This window comes from Agelaius phoeniceus, chromosome 6 (assembly GCF_051311805.1).
Source record: "Agelaius phoeniceus isolate bAgePho1 chromosome 6, bAgePho1.hap1, whole genome shotgun sequence".
NCBI classification, from domain to species: domain Eukaryota; kingdom Metazoa; phylum Chordata; class Aves; order Passeriformes; family Icteridae; genus Agelaius; species Agelaius phoeniceus.
The window spans coordinates 45,566,422-45,588,654 of record NC_135270.1 but is presented as its reverse complement, the minus strand read 5'-3'; the positions used below and the strand labels follow the sequence as shown (position 1 = coordinate 45,588,654).

General features: G+C 35.4%; 1 long non-coding RNA gene across 1 annotated transcript in view; it reads right to left on the bottom strand.

Annotated features, from left to right (window-relative positions):
* LOC143694238 (uncharacterized) overlaps positions 1-20,346 on the bottom strand; it is a 126,117-nt gene extending 105,771 nt beyond the window's left edge. Inside the window, exon 1 of the long non-coding RNA XR_013182585.1 lies at positions 20,247-20,346. This is a non-coding gene — a long non-coding RNA (uncharacterized LOC143694238). The remainder of the gene's footprint in view (positions 1-20,246) is intronic.
* Between the last annotated feature and the right edge of the window lie 1,887 nt (positions 20,347-22,233).

Genomic DNA, 22,233 nt, shown 5'->3' with positions numbered 1-22,233 from the left:
AGCTAAATAACTAGAAGTCTGCCAGTCTTGCCATCAGAAGTGTTAGACAGGCCAGGGGAGCAATGAGAGCATATAATTCTTCTGGATGTAAAAAGAAAATGCTAAATAATGAAAATGAGGTAAAATCCATAAATGCATACAAGACATTTTCAATATCATTACTTCTGTACAAATACCTTTAAAACACTCTCAGAAACAGTGACGGGGATAGATCTAGTATTGATTAATCAACAGTCAAATTAAATTAGTAATTTAAACCAGCAAAGAGAAGGCAAAGCCAGTGGATGCATCCCTCTTAAAATGAGACATTTCAACTTGAACATCAACTGAAATACTTTATACTGAATATTTAAGGGAATTAATGTAATTTGTTCCATATTTTCTCACAAGGCAGGAGAGAAAAATGGCATTTTCATTTTTTGAAATAGTCAAGCATTCAGCAGGTTCCAATATAATTAAAATGATAGGAGGTATTTTCACTTAGTTCTCAAATCACGGAGCTGTTCTCATTCTGTTTCATAACAGTAGGCATAAAGGAAGAGGCAGAATATAAAACAAAACCTTTCTGACTTCTGCACCCCAGCCATTATCATTGTTGCTCCATTTCTCATTTTAGGCTAGAAAGTCTCTTCCCTACTTCACCCCCTAACAAAACAACAACAACAACAATAACACACCTAACCAAGAAAAGCCTGAGATATATTCCTGTGAATTATTGAGGGAATAAAAATGTGTTACTGGGAAAAGCATACACACTTCAGAGTACCAATATTTTTCAATGGAACAATAGCATAGCATCATTAACTGACTCCATCTTGTTACTTTACTGTGTTCTCAAAGGATGATTGTGTTCTTCAGTCATTTCTGTATTCTAGTTGTAGATTGTGTAAATGTATTTAAATTTAGCCTTAAATTTGTCCTAAATTAGCTGAAGTTTTCCTTAAAAAATAAAATCCCCACATATGAAGTGCAGAGTTGCAACAGGATTGTCTGCTTTCCAAAGTACACGGTCTGGAGCTTTGGTCTGGAGCCAGGCCAGTGACCAGGGTCAGTGAGTGAGCTCCACTAAAATTTTAAACACTCTCAAAATTCAACAGCTTGGCTCAGCAATGCTTTTAGCTTAATATTAAAATATTTCTGTGTTGCATGATGTTTGGACCAAATACTAAGATCATTGTTTTCTTTGGGATTTTGATTTGGGGTTTTATTTCAGGATGTGGAAGATTTTTGTGGAGTAGTGAGGTAGGGCTACCTTTCTGAAGAGGCATCTTTGGAGGTTGCCTCCTATTATGGGTCATTTATTCTCCTTGGGAAAGGGAACAGCTGGGAAACATTACAGAGAAAGACTCAGTAGCCATGTAAAGTTCTAGAGTACTTCCATTCATTCCTCTCCAATGCCTGGAAATTGCATGCCAATCATCTACACATATGACCTCAGATTTTGAAAGGGCTGTCCTTCATGTATTTGTGCCATGATTATTTCAAAGCTACATGCCAATATGCACATTCAAGCAAACAAATCACAAATGTTATCCCATTATGTCACAGGCTGTACTTGTTAGGTGTTCCAAAGTACTTGACTCTATTGCAAATGCTCAGGCTGCCAACGCCCATACATATGGTGTAGTCTCATAAATTAGGAATAATTTGTGTCCAAAGTTCCTCTGTGTTAATTCTACTGTGAAGGATCTGAACCAATATTTTTGTTGAATACGGTTCCTTTTCATGTACTTCTCAGGTCTATGACATTTTTTGGCTAACTTAAATTAACCAACAATATTTCTGGTTTGAAGAAAAATGCTTATCATTTTTTAATGAAAGAGAATTTCTAGCTGTAGTTCTTGCTTTTTTCACTGCCAAAACCCAATCCAAAACCAACTGTGTGACTTATGCAGACAGCCTTGCCCTGGTTCTTTTTCAGGCCCACCCTTTACTGTCTGAAAAATAATGTCTAAAGCAGTGAAACATTAGAGATTATTTATTCTATCTTTTTTTTTTTTATAAAAACATATTTATTCTAAAATCTTGACAAACAAAACGTTTCTAAACTGAATTCATGTAAATAATAGATCTGTTTAGTTCATGCTAGAGTTGGCTGACTGTTAAAGCAGAAATGCTATTCTGCTAAGGCCAGCCTGGAATGACTATTCTTTTAATTGGAGCAATAAAGACCATGCACTAAATACTAGCTGCATTTTTTTAAAGAAGAGAACACATTTGCTATGATTTATTAATTTATAATCCTCTTTTGCATGGCCAGAAGTGAATCCATTACCATAATAGATAATTGTTTAAGTTAATAGATGCTTTCTTTAATGTACTTCCCTCTGGTGTCTAACTGGGCATATGATTAAATACAGCCATAGCCATGATGGGGGGACACATCTTTCTGACCAAATGACCTCATGATCAGTTGACAGGGAAGTCACAGTGAAGTTCTTTCTAAAGGGATACTGTAAAAGCTGTAAGACAGAAGCATTAACCTGTAACAAGTGTACAAGGACAAGTTGTCATTCACTTTTGAGAATCTGGGTTTGCATTTTTTGTCATCTTATCATTACAAATTGTTAGTTCTTTTTTAAAGTACAGCATCACTCATTATAAAATTCCCAGACACTGTTCTTAGGTTTTCTTGTTTGTTTTTTTTTTTTCCCCTAATGTTCTGTTACATCTGCATCTGCTATTTTAGATTTGATCACCTATGAATAAGAACTGATTAAATTCCTACAAATACCACAGGAAACATATTGTTAGGAGTCCAAAATTCTTGAGGAAGATAGAACCAATCAAACAGGCCTTCCTGTCAAAGCATGGCTTTCCTAGGGTATTGTTCACTGCAGCAGTCACATTTCAGCCTACACTTAACTTGGAAAAACCATGATATATCTGTTCAATCATGAGAGTGGTATGGATTTATATTACCCTAAAATTTGGCCCAGAACTGTCTTACTGAAATCATACTTCATAACAATGTCTTCCTTCTTCCAGTGAGTATGGTGCTTTGTAGTACCATGACGCAGAGTAAAACATTTTTAGATTACAATGAGAAGAAATACCTTTTTGCAGAAAAAAAACCATATACAAAGTATTTTCCAACTGTATCTGTTCTTGACTCTCTGCTACAGAATTCCTCCTGGGCAAGGAATTTAATATTTCTTTGCCTCAGCTTTCTTCCTGAAAAATAGCAATAGCAGTATTTTCTAAATGCTTTCTATCAATCTTGTCTGACTAAAATATGGGTTCTACTGTGCAGCAACAAGAAGTACATTTTACCGCATAACTATTTTCCAAACACAGTGAAAATTTTCATAGAAATTAGCCAAATAGAAGACATTGGGCCAAATGAATAGCTTTTTCTTATTTTGATACATTGATGAAAATAGTGTAGTGGGATTCAGCTCAGTTTTTGAATTTTTTCCTGGAGATAATCAATGAGCAATTTCAATCAGAAACCAGTATACATTTATGAGATCCATGGAAGAGAATAGACATAGGAAAATTTCTAATGGCCCTTTGACTCATCTGTCCAAAACAGTGAGGCACAGGTTTCTGTCCATTCCCTTTGCTGATAAGTTAAATTCACTTCTTCCAACAAAGAGTACAGTGAAGCAATAAATCTATGTCTGTTCTTTATGCATAGACAGAAACAGGGGAGAATATGTTAGAATGAGATGTTAACTTGAACATTAAGCTGTCATGTTAATGGATCTACTGCTTTCTCTACCAGAGAAAGCCATGCTTCAATATTCTCCCTTGACCAGATTTTTTCCATTAACTCTTCATGGTGCTGTATTTAAGGGGACTGTTGCAACTGCTTTACATATCCAAGTAAAATAGCTGCTTGTTTTTTATTCTATTTCTCTCTTCATCTGATGTGTTGGGGTACATCAATCAATCGATAAGATTAAACAATGTTGCTTTCACAAAATTCTGGATACTTAATTATGAACCTTCTGAGATTAACTTTTCAACTAACTGTGTTTCACTGCATTTTTCTTCCTCTACAGATTATGTAGATTTCAGACCAATAGAGTATTACTGACAGAAGTTATTTAATTGAGGCACTTCTCATTCCACCAGATGTCTGTTCATAACTGAATTTATTAACTTTTCATTAATTATCCCTCAACTACAAGAAAGAATACTGGAGACAAAATGTTAAATAAAAAACCAGACACACACTAATGTCCCTAGGTGAATAACCAAGACTCAAGCAAATTGTCAACTAATGTTCATGGGAGTCAATGGCAGTCTGTTGAATTTGGACACAAATTCTCTTTTCTGACCACTAGTCTTCCCCTGGGGTTTCATTCTCCAGTTCACTGTAAGGCTATCCATGCAAGCAAAGTCTTGGACATTGCAGAATTGGATTTAGGGTAGTTGCTTCAGAATTCTATTTGAATTTTTAAAGCCATGGAACTGAAGGGCAACTCATCCATCAGGCAGAATTTAAGTGTGTTCAGAAATCACCTCAGATCCCTCCACAGTCAAGATTACTGTTCATAGTATATTGACCATTGCTGCGTTTTTCTACATTTAAGTTAAAACTTGAGCTTTCAGTCAATATGATCCAACCATGATAAGAAATGGTATTTTTGATCTCTCTTTCTGAAATAAATTTCAAAATTAGAAATTTCATTCTACAAATATTGCACAGAATAGATGACTCTTGGGATTATCTCTGCCAATTTCATGCTTAAACTGCAAGGATCTATAAATTCCAAGAATACATAATTAATAAATTATTAAATAGAAAGACCAAAATATGTCAAATATATTCACTACATGTGACTAAAATATATGTTCTATTAACACAAAATAATACAAGTGAAAATGGCTGCCTACAATGAGCCCTTTCTGGTGGAAATGCAAGCTACATGTAGCAGACCTATACCCAAATGACTACTGATTTACACATTGGCTAGACTGATGAGAAGATTTTCTTTCTTTAAATCCTCTCAAACAGTTCTGTTACATCATTACAAACTTGTCGTATTTTATCTTTTTTTCCTACTTTTTGCATGAACTTGTTAAAATGTAGGAAAGATTTTGATTTGCATTCACGTTCTTGAGCCAAGTTTATAACGGAATACAACATAATCCAGTTCATGGGAAACCTTCCCTTGTGTATCACTGAAGTGCATTCTGGAGTCAAATTTGTCAGCTATTCTAATAGGAGACAGCAAAGATACATAGCAATTTAGAACAAGAAGTCAAGAGAAATGTCATGTGAGTGGTCTGAGGATTTACTTTGGAAAAAAACCTTGTAACATGTAAAAGAGAGTAGGGAATTTTAACAAGTAGAATTTGTAAGAAGTAATCTAGCTAGAAAGTACAAAAAAAGCTTTTGTGGTTTAGACACATTGCTAAAAATAAGACCAGAGTACATATTTTAACCTAGTTATTAAATACTATAAATACATGAAAATTACTCCTTCCTGTATCTTGGATTTTCAGGCTGATAGTAACTGCGGCAGGAAACCTTGTAACTCAAACCCTTCCTTTTTTTTTTCTTTTTTTTTTTGCCAAAAGTTAAAAAAAATATCTTGACGTGACACAGATGCAGATCAGAGGAGTGGTTTCTTTCAAGTGAGAAGGATTAATTCTTCTCAATATACTGTGGCATGAAAACCTACACTCTGCAAAAGCCAACCTTCTTATCTTTCCAGAGGATACTACTGTCACACTGTAATGCAAAGCAGCTTCAGCATCATGCTGAAAGCTGGCACACAGACAAGAGCTCATGAGTACAATGCTGGGATCCAGATATATTTAAATTTATTAAAAGTTGACAAAGCATTGCTGCTATTTTCCAAGTCAATACATCATATCACCTAACAATGACTTGTTAGGTTAGAAGTGAAAAATTAGATCTCTGAAAGGTTTACTTCAAATAATAGATTAGTTACGATATGAAGTATCCCAAGAGTAGATTCTTAGGGTCTATCCATTGATAGAGAAGTCCATGGAGATTTGATTGAGGATAAAAAAAACAGTATAGTATTCTCTTTTTACATGAGAAGGTAAGCCAACATGCCAAATTGAGGACTGTGTGGAAACAAAACATATATGAAGAAGGCCAACAAAAATATAATTACAATTGGTCTAGAAAAATCAACACAATTTATGAAGAACAGAATAAGCAGTGTTGGCCAGGAAGAACTCAAACTCCCATTTCACATTCTGCTTGAGTGTGGGAATTGGAGAGAAAATGTCCTCACATGGAGTCTCATTTCAAGCAGCCAGAAGGATGGAGCGGAATTCATGAACATCCCAAGAGTAATGTACCACAGGGTGTTTGAAATTGCACAGATTTACTGATATCAAGAAAAAAAAAAGAATAGTAAGAAAAACAAATTCTGTTCAGGAAAGTGTCCAGGTGCCTTCCCAGAGTCCAAGTATTTATTACAAGAATTTAAATTGAAATAGTTAAACATAAAAGGAAAATAATGAATGGTGGCGCCCATATTGAAAGTGAAGAAATATAAAACACTTTTAAAAATAGAGCAGTCTATTTAGGTTTTTTTCTCCTTCTCTACCATATGCAGTGAGATATCATAGTGAAGAGACACAGAAATTCCTGGAAAAGTAGATTTCATATTACAGCAAATTTTATCTATTGAAAATACAGTTCACTGTATTTCAAATTGCATGTAGTAACAAACTAGTGTCATTTCTTCTGAGCATTACTATGAAAAAGGATTATAGTAAAGTATATTACAAAAGTATAAGTATTTGGAATTAAATGTTTGAAAGTTTCTGAGGATTGCTTAAGGATATTCATCCCTGGCACTCTGTAGCACAGAAAATCTTCAAGTCTTAAGTTCTCTGCATTGAAATTAATCCTCAGCCTTTCAAACCTTGGTATAAGAAAAATGAAAATATAAATCTATAAGACTTTTTGAGATTCCTGTAGACCAAGAAGCTGTCCTTTTCTGCTTATTGTGGAAACTAAATGGGCTAAAGGCTGAGGCTGAATTTCACAGGGAACTCTTTGTGAAAGAGGCTGGGCCCTGCTTAACAAGAGGAGAGTGTGGTAAGACATAAGAAGCCAAAGGGTGGGAGGGCTGATGTGAAACCCAGAGGCTTCTCTGAAAGATGTTATGAAACTCATAGTTTCCCATAAATTTTTCAGTTTTAATGAATGTAAAAATTTCCATGAAAAGAAAATTTTTCTAAGGAAACTAGGCAAAAAATTTGAGAATTAGCTTTTAAGAGGTACTCACTAACATTCTGCCTCTAGGATGCCTACAGATAAACATGAAAAATGTAATTATAGAACTGTCAGCTCAGGAACTGGCGACTCTCTCCCTCTCTGCACTAGTACCAAACTTCCTCTATAATTTTTTGCTGCAAAGGGAGACTGTTACCTGAACTTTTTTTTTAGTTTGGTTATCTACATTATATGGATGTTCTTCTATGTCTTTGAAAAATGTATAAAGGCTCCATTTCAGGTTTGGTTTTTTTTTCCATACACAATTCATTCTGTCTTGATTTACAAATGGAATAGGAGGGAATAGTATATGATAAACAAAAAATGGTCTGAGTTCAACTTGTGAATAATTCCTTCTACTTTAGTGTCATTACATAAAGAATTTCTTTGACCCACTGTACTCAGAGCACAAAGAAGTTACGGCTACATGTTTTTGAGGATATGTAGGTGCATAGCAGCCAGAAAAGGGCCAGTAAAGTTTTGTAGAGTAACAGTTAATCAAACATACCCATATCTGAAGTAATCTGTGAGAATGTAGCAGTTTTTTTCTTCTAAATGCTGCCATATTAAATTTTTTTCGTGGATTTTGCCTCCATTTTTTACTTTACTATTTTTCCTACTCGTTATTGCATTTTCCAAGCAATGTGAGGAGTGCTTTTTGCTCACTGCACAGATACTCAGCTAAAGAGAATGTCTGCCTAAGGGCCTTTATAAATGGACAGTCATACAAATGATAGAAGGAGGAACAGGACACAAGGAAAGAAGAGACTTGCAATTACTAATCAAATTCAAGTTTCCATTATTTCAGGTCAGTGCTACTTCTTATCTTAAGATATTTCATTTCAAAAGGGTCAAGATCTCTTCAATAAATTCAATTGTGAGCAATGTTTAATGAAACATTATAGCAACATCATAAGCAATAGATAAAAGCTGAGAGAAATCCAACTGCTCTTTGCCAATCTGAATCAGAAAGTTTTGATTCAGGTATGATTCACCTTACTCTGGGATCTAGAGCAAAATGATTTCTAGCAGTTGCTTTTCTGTGTGGGTAACAGAGAGTTTAATTCTCATAGCTTATTCTGAGAAACTTAAGACAATCAAAATCTAATTCATCTAATAATACAATGGCGATAGATCAGAATGCAGGAGATTAATTTTTATCTCTTTGACAAAAATAATGTTTGGGTAACAGAAATAGCTAAAGTTTCTCTTAAAACATTTGCCCCTTTAACCTTTAAAAGCCAAGGAGAGCATTACTTCTAGCTCATGATCAGGATCATCACAAGGAGAAATCTTTTCTGCACATGATGACTTGGTCATATGTGTGTTGATTATTTGGTCCATTATTAGAGCATTGGCAGGTCAAATTCACAGCACACTTACATTATTTCATAACTGCCCTGAAGCACTGCATGGGCTTAAGAGAAAAAAATTTTAAACCTTATCAAGTCTTTTGAGAAGTGGACTTCAGCCACACGTATCCCTCTTATAAGCACTAGCAAAAAGGGAAACATTGGAATTCTTCCAAAATACATACTGTGGTGGGCACACAAGGAAAAATATCTGTCAAACTGTGGAAGGAAAGTTTGGAAAATGGCCTACCCTCCTGCTCCAAACTTTGAGGGACAAATTTTCTTCTTGCAGTTTCCCTGCTCCCAACACATTTTAATGTGTTCTTCTCTTCCTCTGTAAACTCCCAACACATTTTTATTAAATCCTGTAAATTTCCTACAGAAACCAGGGGAAATTAGTCCATATTAGACCTTCAAAATCTCAGTTTTCAGTGAAGCACTCATGACAATTTACTTGTGACTATCCATTGGGAAGAAGCGTCCAGTTCATTTTGCAGAGGCATACATGCCATGAGAATTTTTATAGTGTAAGGAAGTGTCAGGCTTTCAAGCAAGAGCTAAAGAACTAGAAAATCTATTATACTGCTACCCTGGTCTGAAGGTCAAAAGTGGGAAGACAACAAATGGCTGAGGGCTGGGCAAAAATGAAAGAACCAATGAACATGCATATAAATGTATATACATTGATTCTCTGACTACTGTAAAAATATTATGGTTTTTAAATAAATAATTTATCTTGAAAAATATTGATGTAATTTTCTTCAAGGATGTGTTTTGCTTATTTCATCTTATCAGGAGGCAGTAACAGATTCTGGGAACTTAAGTGACCCATGGCAATAGAGAGACAACAAAAAGTAGCCAGTTAGAAAAAGTGAACAGCTAAAAAAATGCTTCTGTAATATTCCTACTATAACCTTTTGGGAAATAGATGGCAGTTTTTAGTAATTTTTTGGTGATCATCAATTATCGGTCACCTGCATTCTTCAGGCACAGGAACAAACAGAAAGAACAATCCTTTCAAAGGAATGGATTAATGCCTGACCTTCCTAGATAGGAAAAAAATTGGAAAGATGGTCCACTATCTCAGAAAGGCGCAGACATAAAAATGCAAATAAAATTAATAATAATAAAAATAAGTTATATATTTTGTTTCAAAAATATCACAATTTTAATGATATCTCATGATTTCTGGGTTTCTGGCTTTTTCATGATCTATGCAGGATATGTTACATTTTGAGAAAATAGTAACAACATAGCTAATCATTAATTACATTTCAAAACATGTCAACTTTTAAGAATGTGACAATATATACATGGGATCTTCAAAGTCAATAACATTTTTTCAATATAATACATATTTAGATGAAAGTACAAAAGCAGGGTAGAAAAGCATATTGTGATAATCCTCATAAAGTGACTTCCAAGATTCTAAGATGAGAATGAGAAAAAAACTTAAAACATATTTCAGAGAAAACCTTTCAAACAAAAACCTGAGAAAAAAGAATTTGGGGAAGCATCTCAGTTAGCAAAACAGTGCTTCAAAATCAGAAGATATCATTGTGTATATAAGGACAGGTAATTTTATCTCCTAAAATGTAATGTATTGTTGGATGAACTATGTGGTAAACATCAGCATGTTGTTGATATAAATGATCTAATCTTTCACAAAAGCCAAAAGATGAGACTTTCACTGAAGCACTCAAAGTATCCTTTGTCAGCACTGTTTCTTTTGAAAGGAATTCAGTCTTCACACTGTAGTTAATCCTTGACCTGCCATGCACGCCTGCCAAGGAAACTGACACTTAATGTCAATTAGAGTGATCTCTGTTGTGACTTGGACACAGCTCCACTGGGACCTGGATTGCAATCAGCAACAATTTACATGAAGGACTTTGAACAGGTCAGATCATATAGTCATGAAATTGAAGCCATCAGACATGACTTAGCCAAATTTGAACCAGCAATTGATAAACTGGTGGCTCTATATTACCACTTCTGTTATTCTGCTGACAATTTGCTGAGCCATCCAAAATATGGCCAGGGTCATATGTTTCCAAAGACATGCACCAGGGTGAGCCAGATTGTTTCTATTGCATAGATGAGTATTTTTAATCCATTGCAGTCAATGTGCTTTCTGTTTATCAATCCAGATAATCTGAATATAGAATCAAAGCCAGCCAGAAAAATGTCATAGTAAAGGGCTACATATTTCAAATGCATTACATAATATTTACACAACCCTACCCACTAATATTTTGTATTAATTACTTTTCAGCTGTAGTTCAACACAGGAGCACTAGGATTTTATGTCCTGGTTTAGTCTTCCTTATAGATTTATCACAGACCTTAGCATGAGTTAAGTAGCATTAGGCCTCAACTACTATATATACAATAAGAAATTTTATAGGCATTACCAGCAGGCATAAAGCATCTATAAGTTTAGCTCATGGTAATCTGGTATAACAAATGTTACTGTTAAAATTGAAGAGAAAGATGTATATTTATAAATAGGATATCACTGGACAAACTGGATCATTTTACAAGAAAAGGAATTTATTTTAAAGAGTTAGAAACAGAAGGAACCATCTGAGAAGAATTTGCCCACAGAACATTAAAACAACACTGTAGAGTGCCAGAAAATCTGGAAAATCATTTCAGGCGATAGGAAATATAGTAGAGTATTGTATATGAATAAGACAGGAGGAGCAGTTCCAGAAATAACTTCTGCTTACCTGTAGGAAAGACTGGTTTAAGCATAAGGCTAAATAGATTCCCACTCCAGCTCTGAAGATCATTATACTTACAAAAAATATACAATATAAAGTATGAAAAATAAAAATGTGTACATAAATCTGAAATATAAATGTTTACACATTTTTACTTGGAATAAGGACTAGAACACATACCTAATAAAAGTACAACTGTCCTTTTTAATATGCAGAAATATGTGAACTATGCTTAATTAATCTCAGGGACAGAAGATCTCCAACTTTACTTTGAGGAAATGAATGATTAATGGTTACTACTTCTTTCCAGGGTTTTTTCTTTTCCTGTAACAAGGGCTGCAAATAAGATGATGCCTGGGAAGCTGTGACCACTATTAGACACCTTTCCATTGCAACACACAACATTCATCTTTGTGCTGGCAAGAGTCAGGAAATACACAAAATTTCAGCATTTTAGGTCAGGAGAAAACCTGAGCTGGACTGACTGTAGTCCACAAAGGGGAAAGGACTTTGTGGGTGGCATCATTACATACCTGGGGACTCAGCTGGGCACACCCAAAAAAATCCACTAAATTTTTTCCTGAACAGAGAATAACAAGAATATTTCAAGACAAATCATACCATATATATTTGTGGGAATCAGACATTCTTTTATTTAATGAAACATGGAACTGAATGAATGAATGATCTTTTCAGTGATCACATACTTTTAGCTCCAATTCAGAAGCTGATTACTTAAAATATTGACACTCTTTTGATGTAATGCTTATTTTATATCGGTTAAAGTCCACTGAAATCTGTAGAATTATTCTTAATTTATGTTGGCATAAACAATTTAAAAACTCATAAAAATCTCAGATTCTCCTCAGGTCTGAGCTTTTTGGTTCTGTTTCTTTGGTGGGTTTTTGTCTACTAGCTGACTTTCAGTTATGCAGTTATAACTTTGCATTTAATTTATGGAGTTTTAAACTTGGTAAAAATGTATGAAAGACTAGCAGCTACTGAATATTCAATACAAAAACATCCCAGTACGTCTAGAAAATAAATTAAATCAGTCCTTACCAAAGAGAACCTTTTCCTAAAGGAAACTAAAAAACCAAATAGAATAATTTTATATAAGTTTAAGTCAAGCTATGTTTATACCTTCCATTATTTTGCACATATGGTGACCAGAGGATGATTAAGGTTGCTACAACTGTTGCTTTATCAACTTCCAATATTGTTGTAGGAGATGGGAAACCAAAGTGCTATTGACAGCCTGCTGTCGCTCTCTGAATCTCTTCTTGTTATTTTAAGAAAGCCTGGCAATAAGCAGCAAGGCATGAAAACTGAAGTTTAGTAGTACCATTGGTAAAGCAGGTAGAAGAGCTTTCAATCTGTGTATTGGACACTTCAATACCACATGTAAAATTGCTTCATTTTTCCCCCAAGTGTTATGATAATAAATGGAAATCAAAAGGGGGCACACACTGTGACCTTTTAGATTCTCAGATTGTTTTTGATGACTCTGGTGAGCTCAGTGATCATGAAGCATTGTCTGTTTCAGGTAGAAAATAGACAAATCCTTCCTGTTGAGGCTGTGGCATGGAATAGACAAAGGCCTTTCTTGAGAAACAGTCTCTAGGACTACTTATTTTAAATGAGGTTGAAAATTCCTAATTCAATGAGTATTCCAACTCTCTTTTACAGGATTAGTTTTTCAGGGTGGGGAGGGGTTTTGAAAGTTGAATGAATCATTGCCAAATCTATTGTCCTTGGCCACAGCACCATGGAATGAATTTCATTTATGCACAGGTTAATTAATAAAAATTTCTTCTGTTAAACTGAATGAAAGGTTATACTGGAGTTTATACTACGTTCTGCTTTGTCGCACATGAAACAGATATCATGTCTGAGAGATGCAGTTTTAATGATACAGTGCATTAGAATTCATTATTCTCTTAAAGATCTGTGTGTTCTGTTAGGCACACAGAGAAATGCATACATGGGTACAGCAGACACTGTCAAATGAAAGAAAAATAAATTACTTTGTTGTCAGTGCAAAATCCCCTATCCTTATCTCTATGCTTTGCATGGCAAACACAATGTTGAATTATTACTTTTTCTGTAGACATAAAAGGCTAGATCCACACAGAATACATGCTGATTATAAAAAGAATACATGCTGATTATAAATGGCAGCATTTCTCTGGACCTACTGCATCCCAACTCCACAGTATTATTAGACACAGTAAAGTCAACTCCACAGGAAGCTCATTAAAGCGACTCCTGGACTATAGGAATGCTTAAAAGGTTGATCTAGAGGATCTTTGATCTAGAGAATCTATGTCAGATTTCAGTAGAATCAGTATCAACACATTTTTTCATAGCAAATGTAATTAGGGTTATGTGAACACTGTTTAGACACAGCAAATTCTTTGAATGGCCTTCATCTTTTTGTTTCCAACAAGCAAGAAACTGCCTCAAATTAGTAACTACAGCTATTGGCTGTAGTAAGCAACAATTTCCCGATATGAACCTATTTTTTCCAAAAAAGAGGAAAATTAATTTAAAAAAAAATTATGAGTGTTTATTTACTAAATATGATTATTTTGTTTCTTTTACTTTTTACAGCATCAATAGGTTAATGATATAGATGACAAACAAAAGTGTTTCTGGGGCTGGATGCACATGTGATTTTTTTTCCATATTGAGAAATAGAGCAATGAATGCAAAGACAACTCAGTGCAAAATGGCTGAAAGTCCACAGAACTGCAGTCACTGGTTAGCCTACTCTTCTTCCTTAGCAGATTTAGATATTAACAGAACATACAATATCTTCTTAATGGGACATTATCAAGTGTTTGCACAAAAGTGTATATATGTGTATTTTCCTTTAGTTTTAAAAGCCTCTTAAGCACTTTTTCTTTGTCAGAATGGATGCTCTTCATTGAGCAAATGGACTTATTTCATTCTCAGCACAAGACAGTTTGACCTATTGAAAATAAAACTGGCTTTGCTGCTTTAATCCAAACCCACAGTCATTGAACTGTTGACACTATTATATTCTATAGGCCTGATTAAATCTGTCATAGGCACCCACGTGGTAAGGGAGAAAATAATGTATATTCAGCTAGCAACAAAGGTCCCCTGACATATAGAAAAACACATCAAGAAAAGAGCACGCTTTTTATCTGTGACATTTTTGTGTAAAGCATATGTGTGTCTGTAACTTAGTCCTCAGTGGAGTTTCCCTCCAGGCTTCCCACATACGAGGTGGGATTTACAGCCAGCTCAAGGTGGTTGGGTTCAGTGTTGGAATCTGCAGGGTAGGATATCTCTCTGAATCAATACCTGCTTCCTAACAGAGCAGAGGTCTCATGGAGTTCAGGTGTTCAGATAACAAAAAGAAAGAGTTTGGAGAAGGAGACATGAATTCTGTCTAAGTATATGGGTCTTGCATAGGTCCTGCAGATTGTTGAATAGGTTTATAAGCTTAGCCACCAGCTGAGTTTTCAGGTAATCACTGTCCAACACATAAATCAGGAATCAGTGGCTTTCTCTTCTGCTGTCATTTGTCATGAAAAAGAAAAGGTAAGCATTCAGTTATTTCTCTTCATCCATTCTGGTTTGCCACATTTAGCTAGTTTCAAATATTTTTTTGACTGATTAGCATTGCTTAAGGGAGAACAGAGAAGGGAGAATAATCTCAGAAATTATTAGGTAGTAGCATCTAATTTTGGTGCATACTGCTGCCCATCATTTTTACTAGCACTAGGACAAGGAAAATTTCAGAATTTAGAAAAAAATGCCCAAACATAAAAAAACCAAAAAAAAAATGGGCATCATTTTGTTGCAGTGACTACTATTGATCTGCAAGTTGCAGTTTGACACACAGTTCTGTAGTGTTGTGACAAAATATGTAAATTTCTATTACAATGCAAAAGCAGTTAATGTTGACCAATTCCATAACTGGCTCAATAATTTTCCATTGTTTTTCACTGATGTTCAATATACTTTTATTTAAAGTGAAACTTAAAAATAATAGCGGTCTAATTATAGTCCCATTTAAATCAATGATTTTTACACAGCATTAAAATTACCTGTCATTTTCTAAGGTTGAAGGCTATATCGACTTTATCTAAATATTTTTTAAAATAATGCTCTCCAGTTTTAAATGGAAGTCATTGGTGAGCAGGAGGGATAATGAAGTGTGGGAAAAAGATGCAGTCATGATTTAAATTGCTAAATTTTATGGAAAGACACAAATAGAAAGGGTTCATTTGATATCTTGGTGTGCATTTTTATTTCCCTACGCAAGTTAAGGCTGAGAAATGTTTTTCAAATGAGTTCTATTTTGTTCACATAGAAATATTGTATTTTAGGATCTACAATATCTATAACTGCTGCAAATATTTTTATTAATACTGTGTTCTTTTACAAATATACACAATCTTCATATATAAGCATATCAATCTTCCCAAATGTGTGATCAGAATCAAATTATGTGGGCTTGAGGTTCTTTTCTGTTATGGAAAGACTCTATTCTTGGCTACACACAATGGTCCACAAAAAATAATTACAAACCAGTTAATTATTTTATTTATCTCTGAACTAGGTCTTGTTGCTTCTCTTTGCAGCTGGAAAATATCCAGAGAAAGATAGATTTTAGCTAAATTAAGTAAAAGTTGCTCTTTAGAATTTGCCGGGATTGTTTGCTTTCCTGTTGTTTTTATATGAAAATTCTGTTGGAATTTTTTTCTTGGGTAGTTGGGTTATACTGAAGAGTTGTACTAAAACTCATTCCTTTAGACATGACAATTATGCAGTCTCTGTGCTACAGCATATTAAAAAGTTACATGCAACATCAACAAGTTTTCCCATCTTTCCTGCAAACAGAAATTAATTGATAAAAATTATATAGCTGTCAGTAGGAGTAGGCAGGTCTGGGCTTCATCCCTGGCTTTCAGCTGACTAGCCTGGCTCATCTGACTCCAAGATATAACTTATAAGATCACTATTGACACCTAAATATCAGGAACGCTCTGGGCTTAGACTAAAAATTGCACGGGGCAAATCTGAAACATATAAACCTGCACAGACTGTTTCAATTGTCTGTTACTACAATGCATATTTTAATCCAGTAAATGTGGGACATTTTTGGAGATATTAATTCAATCCCATGTGCCATGAAATCACAAAATGTTGATAACACACCTTTGACTTCCTAAATATGCATCCACAGAGATTTTGAGATAAAACTACTCTTTTCCTTGACAACATCTATTTACATATATATATACTCAAATGTGTAATATCCTGAAAGTTTAAGTAACTTTTCTATAGTCTGAATGGAGAATTAATCAGTCAATCATTAATGAGAGTTAGCTATAAGGAGAAAGTCACAAAGCTGAGCTTTCCAAAGACAGGCATGTATATCTAAGAAGCAAGACAGTAAACTGATATCCCGTTTGTGACTTATTGCAAGGGGACTGCAAATCCTGTCATTCAGCTTGCAAAATCCTTTTCACTTCCTTAGCCCTCTTCCTTTTGAGTACATCATTTCCTCAGCTACACTAAATCTTTTTTTTTTTTAAGACATGTACACACAATCCAGTGAGGTTGTAACCCTTAAAAGTAGCAAGACACGGGAGACGACCAGATGTAAGACATCAGTAATTCAAACAGCATTGAGAATGCTCATGGGAAGACCTTATGTTTCTTACTGAAATCATTAATTGGATTCCTAAATATTTCTATGTAATATTTCTAAATATTATGGTTTCAGATAAAACTTTGGAAACAGCAAATCTAAAATAAGGTCCATTTTTTATATTATCTTGCTGTTCTCAAGCCAAACTGGTAATGGAATGACACAGGATTGTTGCAAGTGTTGTTATGAACTGAGTCAAGGAGAAATTAAGAACTAAAGACTAAAAAAAGTACCAGCTTAGAAAGAGATTTCTTTCTCCTGGGACCCTTTGACCTCTCTTTGGGCTGGTAAGAATGCTGCTTCTCAAGAAAGTGACTACAATGGTGGGATCTAGCACATTCCATCAATTGGATTAAGCTGACCTCTGAAAATTAAGTTGGTACAAACTTAAGGAATTTTATTGAACATTTGAGTGGATTAAAAAACCAAGAATTTAAAAATTAATGCAAATTTCAGAAAATTCAAATAAGTTTTTTTCTATATTTAAAGAGAAAATTGTTACATTTAAATTATTACATATGTATCTACTTATTAGCATTTATGATTGAAAGTACAAAGATGACTTTGAAATTTGGTTGATATATTATATCCAGATAATGAAACCTATTATAATATAGCTGACATTATATTTAAATTTTAGCTTCTAAGAAAATTCTAACCATCTTCATCCTTCTGTCTTGTGAGGGAGGTGCATGTGTGTGTTGCAAAGGTATAATTTTCATGGTTCTACTGGAGATTCACTTGTTTAGAGGAAAATTTAAACTGATGCTCTTGACTGTCATGCTAACTATGCTATCAAATATTTATAAATAATATCCTAGATGAAGGCTGAGTATTGCATTATCTACTTCATCTGCTTTAAATACTGACCTGAAGAAAGATTTGGGGATGTTGGTCAGTGACTCCACATGACCTAACAATGTGTGCTTGCAGCTGGGAAAACCACCAAAATGCATCAAAAGGAGTGTGACCAGCAGGTCAAGGGAGGGCTTCTCTCCCTCTGCTCCACTCTTGTGAGACCCCAATGGAGTGCTGCATCCTAGTCTGGGGCCCCCAACATAAGAAGTACTTAGACCTTTGGAGCGAGTCCAGAAGAGGTCATGAAGAGGATCAGAGATACTTCAAGGTTGGAGGCCTACCAGAAAGACAGACAGGGACTATTTACAAGGGCATGGAGTGACAGGAAATGGGAATAGGCTTCAAAATTCGAGACTAGTCTTAGATTGGATGTTAAGAAATTCTTAACTGTGAGGCAGTGGCACAGGTTTTGCCAGAGAAGCCATAAATGCCCCATCTCTTGAGGTGCTCCAGGCCAGGTTGGATGGGGCATTGAGCTACCTGATATAGTGGAAGGTGTCCCTGCCCATGGCAGGGAGGTTGGAACCAGATCATCTTTTTGGCCCCTTCCAACACAGGCCATTCTGTGATTCTATGATTATGATTGCATGACTACCACAAGTTTCATTGATATGGTTGTGACAGGGGGGCTTATGATAGCTCAGGAAAGCCTATGTATTTTTTCTTCATGGTGGTTTTTTAATTTATTCATTTTGTTATTGATGAACCTCTTACACTTAACTGGAAACAGCATTCTCTAAATCCTTGCAAAGTGTTTCAAATCTGCCTCAACTTGTAGTAATGGCTAGGCTCAGAATTGCACGGCACTATTTACATGAGCATTGCCACAGGAGCTTGAATATTTCTGTTGTAATTTCTTTATTTTTTTTCCTGAAATTAAAATCACTCTCTAACTTGATATGTAGAGAATATTTTCTCATCTTTTGAATATATTTTTCCATTTCTTCTTCTAAATAGAAGTGTATTTTCTGGATAAAACTGGAAATCATGTCACACTAGAGCAAATGAAGGGCCATAATTCATGATGCACCAGCTTAATCTTCTGTATACAAAAGCTTTTCAGTACAGATGATCTGTGAAGCATGCCAAGCCTCCAAGACAGAATTCAAATAGCAGGCAAGTCAACAATAAATTCTTATAGTAAAATTAACTGTGCTTGTATAGAAAACAAAAGCACCATGCAGTGTCTCTGCAAAGAGAAGCAATGTGCTTACACCCTTTGGTGCCACAAGTACAAGGGCTATACAACATTCAAGAGCATTTTTGAACTGCAAGAATGACACCGAAGATTCAGTCTTGCTGAGTCTTTGATGAATGTGGCAACACTTTCTGAGAATGCACTTCTTTGCAGCTAGAATAACATCAGTGATTTTATGTTTTAGATGTGGATGCACAAACAAGTCACTGTGGGGCAGTCTGTTGTGTGCAGATCTCCTCTGCAGTCCTCATGCACAATCAAATATCTATGACACAAACCTTTCTTCAAGAAAATAGCAAATGCAATGAAATATCCCTCTTTCATTGTGTGAAGGCCCTTTTTTTGGCAGCCATAGTATTTCACAGACTTAGTGGAATAGAGAAGCACTACTGTACAATAAATCAAGTTACTTTTGAATTATGCCTACCTGACTTCTGCTCACGTGTTGACAGGCTGATTCTGACAGCAGACATTGTGTTTTCTACAAATACTACATTTTGTTTATGCAGCACATCAGGCTTGTTGCCAGAGACTTTAGATGTAACCTCAAAACCAACATTACAATAACAAGGATATTTTACAGCACATTGCACTTAGCCTTAGCAATCACCTAATTCCCTTTAATGGCAATTGCCAGTTACAAGACGGAGACAGAACGGAGTGAGCTCATGTAAGGAGATCATTAACACAGCTAGTTGCCAAAAAGTGCAGCTCTGTCAAGTATCAAGTTCTAGAGAAATCCTGCAAAATGGAATGCTTCTGCTTCTGTCAACATCACCATGACCTGACTGCAATCTAAAATTTCACAGAGCAGTTAGCTGAACTTAAGGATTTTCCTTTTCTCTGGCTTTCATTTTTAATATCTTCCTCCTATATGGATTCTCTGGTATCTTACAATGGCATTAATTAGCAGAATGATCCCATCAGTGAGTTATGCAGTGCTTCTTTTTTTACACATTTGTCAATTTTCACTAAATGCATAAGGACTTAATTTCCTTGTGAATTATCTGTCACGTGTCACTAAGATACAGTGAAGGACAGATAGACAGAAATATAGTATTACTAAGCAAAGTGCATTTTCTGGATTGCTAAAAATAACACAAAATCTTTCAAAAAACACTAATTAAAATACCCAAACATAATTTTAACAAAAATCATTGTCGGTGTGCTAGAGCATCAGATAGAATAGCAAATCTCCTGTCCTTACCTCTGACCAAAGCTGGATTTGGTTTTCAGCAAGCCTGAGGAGCTCTTCAGCAGCACATCCATGCTGTTTACATTGCAAGAGAGTGACTGTGGCATCTGCATTTCACCCACCAAATCAGGTGCTCCATGCCCTTGTTAGTGTTCAAAAACACATAATCACAGAAGCGATTATATGCGGTGCTTTTTATTCAAGAGCTCTGGGAATCGGGGTAGTTTCCACCCAAATCTGATTCCGACCATACATTCGAGGTGAACGTGTTTTATACTCTATCGTTATATAACTTTCATGATAATTATCAAACTTATATTGTTCTATTGTATACACAGATTTCAGCTAAACATAGCCCCCTTTAAATTTTCAACATAGTTTCTCATGATTCTTCTTATGGTTATATGATAATAATATTTAATTACTAAACAATCATCACATCTAACAATTATATCTTTTATCATATTGCTTACGCAGGTGCAGTGATCTGAGAAAACACAAAGCCCAATATTTTCAAAGACTATTTTTAACATTTTCCAGGGCTCCACTATCACCCTGAGTACAGCCCTGCTGCAGGGCCTTGCAGTGGTGTGGGTTACACAGGGCTCCACAGCTGACAGTGCAGTCCCCAGCACCCATCACAGGGGTGGGCAATGCTGTGGCCAAGCAAGCACCATGGCCTCTTTCTGGTCTAGCAGAAATGAGAGTGAGCTCATGCAGTTACAGTGGGGAAAACCACAGCAAGAACCATGTGAGGACATGAGTGGTATTCACATTCTCTAAACAAACAAGAGACATAGTTCTCTCTCCCAGGATTTTTCCTGGGGAAGGCAGTGAGAAAGCTCAGAGAAAGAAGAGAAAACAATTCTTATCTCTATTTGCTGCTCCTGTTGTTTGGCACATGTGGAATGTGTTATAGAGATTCTTTACCAAAAGGGATTTGTTAATTGGACTCTGCTGATGGACTGATTGACCAATTGGGTCAAAACTGTGTCGTGACTGCAAAGGGTCACGGGTTTTACTTTAGTTTTATATATTTTTAGTATAAAGTACAGTATGTAGTGTAATATAGCTTAGTAAAGCATTTGTTCAGCCTTCTGAATCATGGAGTCAGAGCACGTTATTCCCTGGCTGGGGGCTCCTGGCATCAATACACAAGAGTCTGCCACTCACAAAGTGATATTCTTACCTCTCCTTATAGGATGAGGCGACCTCTTTTAAGAGTGATACAATCCTTATGCTATGCTCTTAGTTTTTAACCTCCCTCTGCCCCTACCCAAAAATCTTTCTATTTTCTGTTGTACCAAGATCCTAAGAATTTTGTTTTCTATTTGTTTTCCAGCTCTCTTAGAAAATGTTCATGTTGTAAGCCTGATAAAGAGTATTCCCAAAAAAACCAACAACTTCACTACCCTCACAGCCCAGACTGGACAGTGCCTTTGTTAGTGACTCCCTTGGTGTCCGTAGAGGATTCCCAAGAGACCAGCAGCTGAAACACTCAAGTGCTGAACATTTTCTGTTTGGAGAAGATAAGCTACTGTGAGGCAATCTGCAATATTTATGAGTCTGTTACTACCTCAACAGCTATATTTTTCAATTCTAAAATAGATTTCTGGAATTATGTATGCAATTCTGGAAATATATGCACTGAGGGATTAAGATCTTTCTCTAAAATATTTTCAGTAACGAGGTCTGTTGAAGTAAGTTCTACACCTTTATATCTTTTCTCACATGCTGTACATTTAAGATCCTGTGGCTTACAAAGAAATCTATGTTCAAGAATACAGCTTTTCTGTTAAATTAGCTGTATTTATCAAATAGGTATAATTCCAATTATAAAATGGTTTAGGAAGACAATTGTTAAATAACTTCTGAACACAGGTTGTAACATGTGCCAAGACTCTACATATGGTGAAACTTTAAACAAATACTTAGTAGGATAATAACTCACAAGGGAGTTAATTGTCCTGGTTCTACATTTTTTTCCTTGCACAAACTG